Here is a 4,202-nt window from a genome sequence, read left to right as displayed (position 1 = left end):
CTGAAAGAAAAAAATGGGAGAAAACAGAGCATTCAATACACAGATCTTCTATAGGCAACAGCACACACATGGGGCAGGGGATGGGAGTGGGGGTGGAGGCCTGAACTCAGCTGCTCCAGGGCCCTCCTGATATACCTACCCCAGAACCTCCCTTCCTTGCTAATCTAATGCCAACACAGCAAACCGCCTCCCAAGTCCCTTTGAACACTTCAACTCAACTGTTTTCAAGAGCCAAAAATTAGAAACAACCCAAATACCTATAAAAAGGGCACTGGTTAAATATGAATATTATGGCACGTTCATCTAATGGGACACTTGTGCAGCTTAAAAAAAACAAGCCAAGGAAGCTCACACTAATACGGAAAGCTCTCCAGGAGAAACTGAGAAGGTGCAAAACAGTGTGTGCCCATAGTACGCCACGTTTTGTGTAAGTGGGGGTGGGGGAAATAAGGTCAGAGTTCACATTGCTTGTATGGACATTGAGTCTATAAGGCTATACAAGAAACCAACAACAATTTGTTACGTGGGGCAGCAGATGGGGGAAGGGGGGGGGGGAAGCACAGCAGAGCCTGAGCAGATGGAGTGAGAGTGGGAGGGAAACCCCTTTCTTTTGCACACACAAACACACACATACATTAAAAAAAAAAAAAATCCATGTGATTGTATCACGTATTTTTAAAAAAAAATCAACCAACCAACTGAAAAATCTTTAGTTCAAAACTTATCGCTCCTTATAAAAGGGTGTTCCACGAAGTGAATCTGAGTACCCTTAAGACACTCAGCTAGAATTCTTGAAAGAGAAGCTTGGATGTATGTGACACATCATCAGAGGCGTCCTCTCAGTTGCCTTCTACTGGATGTGGGCAGGCTTGGCCACCCACTAGAAACCTTTCCTGCTCCACACTAGAAATCCAACATCTCAGCAGCCCACACTGCCATTTGAATCCCCCAGTCTCAGGGCTACAAAGGACCTTAAAGGCCCTCTGCTGTAGCCCAGAGCTTCAGACTTTCAAATACCTGAAATTCTGAAACAGGAATTCTCATTAACCTGATTTTTGAGTCATTACTTCCCTTTAGTTTTGATAGGACATTCTAGAAGCTTTAGCTTTAACTGACCATCTTAATATTGCTACAATTTATTGGGCATATGGCTATCAGTCTGGGGTAATTCTGAAAGAATATACTCAGCCTAGACAAATGGCAGTTTCCAGTTAGCAACTGGCTACCAGACTCTCCCCTGTGATGGCGGTCAGCTGCCTTCACTACCCAAGATGAATGACTGTAGACAAGTACACTGAGAGGGGAAACTGGAGGCAAACTCTGGGAAGAAACTGATATCATCTCAATAGTCCACTAGTATTTTTATAACTGGACGCATGACAATGTAGCTCATTTATCAATGAATACTGAGTATTTTGATCTAAGGAGGGGAAGACTGAACATGAAGAAAACTTAATGGGGTGATCATCTTTTTTAAAAGGGCTTTCACAAGGACAGATCCCACCGAGGTGCCACCTGTAACTAGCAAAGGATGATAAGGAACATTTCTGACTATAAAACAGAGAAAAGCAAGCGTAAGGGCCATGTGTGTGTGATCTCCCAGTCCCCTTGGGGATGATGCGCTGTACTACTGAGACTACGTGTCAGAGACCCTCTCTAATAACACGGGAGCGGTTAGGAAGGAACAGTCTGCTCTGTTCCATTTCTTCCCTCTCTCCTCACAGAGCAAAAGTCAACCGGCAGGGGAAAATGAGTGGACAGAAAGGCAGGGTGTGGGAAGGTAGAATCACAGAATTTTCTAACAGTGGGAGAATGATCTGTCTTTGGAGTAAGAGAGACAGCAGGCAAGTGTCTGGACCCAGCCTTTTCATCCATTAGTGATACAGAAGAGAGAACTTTCTGGACAACTCATCACTGTAAACAGGTCACCTCTATCTTTTGGAAGAGTCCCTGTACTGTGCTGGGGTTGGGCCACAAACAAATTCTCTCTGTGGCAGGTAAACTGAAGAGCTCTACAACACTTTCCCATCTAGATGTTTACTATTTATTCTAATTATTTCTGTCCTAGATCTCTTCACGGTCAGAAAATCTAAGAAATCACAATTAGTCTAAGGTTTATTTGTAATGTGGAAAAGGGGAGAATAAGAAGCCAGGATAATCTAGCTAAGTTCCCCCAGAGTTTGATTTAAAGGAAAACAAAGAGCAACGAGAATGGGTGACAGGCTGTTGACAATGACAATGACAGGCTGGTGGCAGCTGGTGGCTCTGGTCCAGCTTCTCTTAAAAAAAAAAAAAAAGTGGGCTGAGAACAGCTCGGTGCCAGATGTCGTCTGAGGAATGTGTTCATCTCAGACCAGCTGAGAACTAATCCTTGGTTATGTCCATTACCCCAGGCTGCAGTGCCAGAGAGATTAAGAGACAGAAAAAGGAAGAAGGAAGAAAGAAGAAAGGGAGTGGCAGGTCACAGGCAACGTTTAATTTTTCAAAAAAGATGGGCTTCTGTTCTCATAAAAGCAAACTATAATTTAGAAAATCCAGAGTGAGCTCCTAAAAGCTAGGCCCTCTAGCCACCTAGCAATATTGTGATGGAGCATGGGCGACCGGGAAGGCTTTTCTGTTGTTTTCGTTTTTTCAAGAGACCTTTTAGAAGGAAATAAAAATTTTACATCCTCATCTATGAATTTATGAAATAAAAATACAAATTATATATAAATATATTGAGCCCAGTGTATTGATTTAAAGGGGCTTTTCAGACATCAGTTTTTCCCTGTATCTTAATTTATCCCAGAGGATTTTTACACTCCAGGGCACAGGACACAGGAGCTAAAAGACCCACAATGCTAGAGAGGGGTCAAAAAGAACCTTTCTCGGGGCGCCCGGGTGGCTCAGTTGGTTAAACGTCCAACTTCAGCTCAGGTCATGATCTCATGGTTCATGGGTTCGAGCCCCACATCAGGCTCTGTGCTGATAGCCTGGAACCTGGAGCCTGCTTTGGATTCTGTGTCTCCCTCTCTCTCTGCCCCTCCCCTGCTTGCACAGTCTCTCTCTCTCTAAAATACATTAAAAAATTAAAAAGACCTTTCTCTACTGGATGACTCTTTATCCTGATAGCAGGACACAAATACCAGCGCCCCATCCAAACTGGCTTCCAGCTTCACATCCCCAGGCATTTGGGGGGAAAACTGTTACCCAAATACTCTGTAACAGCTTTCTAATCTGCTCTGCCATTTCGTACTTCTCTAGAAAGGACAAATTCCAACTCTGGGAAGAATAAGCTGAGGGTGAGGCAAGCTCCTGAGGGTGGATAACACAGGAGCAAGGTGGTTGGTTCCTCAAAGGAATGCCTCTCCATTCTTGCAGGAAGTGGCCACAGTGATTCCGGGTCCTCGAGGGAAAACTGCGAGCTGAGCCACCGAGTAGGAGCCCTACCTGACTCTCTGCTCTGGAGGGGGATCTGAGAGTGCACTCACAAATCAGCCTACAGGCTTCCGTACAGTCTTCAGAGGAACATTCTCTGGCTATCAGCTGTCCACCACAGGCCAGCTCTGGCTTCCACCCCTCTCCCTCCCTGTATATTAAATAAAACTACAAACCCTTCCTAGGTTCAGTGGGGCAAGTTTCCATCTCTAATCTCCCACTGAGGGCCAACTTCATTCCCCAACAACACAGATCATTGCTCTGTGCATGCCAGCCCAGACATATTAAGTAACCTAAATCCTCCCCAGCAGCTAACTGGGACTTCCATTGAAGTCATGGTTAAAAGGGCAATACTGATTTGTAATGCAGATCAAATGAAATGGTTCTAGAATATTAGCAGCTATATGTCATAGCATAAAATATCGGATCAACTGAGAAGTATTTGTGGTTCAAGAACAATTACTTAAATAGCAGTTTTTAGTTCCTCCTAGATCATGGTCTCCTTGGAGGGGGAAAAGAAAAGGTGAAGAGGACGAGGAGCCAAAGTGTTAGGAACCTTTAAAAGAGCAGTTCAGAGCTAGCGTAGCAGCTGAGAGCACCCCTTCAGGGGTAACGCGATAGGGATGAAATAGAGAGTCTTTTTCAAGTCTTTAAGACAATGACATGAGTTGGTTTTTTTGTTTAGACTCTAATACTCCAAGTATTAGACTTCCAAGGCTGCGCTTTAGGCAGGAGAACACCTAAACCATGAAGTGCTTCTTCATCTGCCAGATAAAAAAGATATA

The 4,202-nt window shown here is 44.2% G+C and overlaps 1 protein-coding gene across 2 annotated transcripts in view; it reads right to left on the bottom strand.

Moving 5' to 3' along the window:
• The window catches only part of EIF4E2 (eukaryotic translation initiation factor 4E family member 2), a 31,169-nt gene that overhangs the window by 2,616 nt on the left and 24,351 nt on the right, over positions 1-4,202 (bottom strand). The gene's annotated exons all lie outside the window — the stretch shown is intronic.

Source organism: Puma concolor, chromosome C1 (assembly GCF_028749965.1).
Source record: "Puma concolor isolate L17-30 chromosome C1, mPumCon1.1.hap2, whole genome shotgun sequence".
NCBI classification, from domain to species: domain Eukaryota; kingdom Metazoa; phylum Chordata; class Mammalia; order Carnivora; family Felidae; genus Puma; species Puma concolor.
The sequence above is the reverse complement of the archived record's forward strand: the minus strand, read 5'-3'. Positions and strand labels throughout refer to the sequence as shown.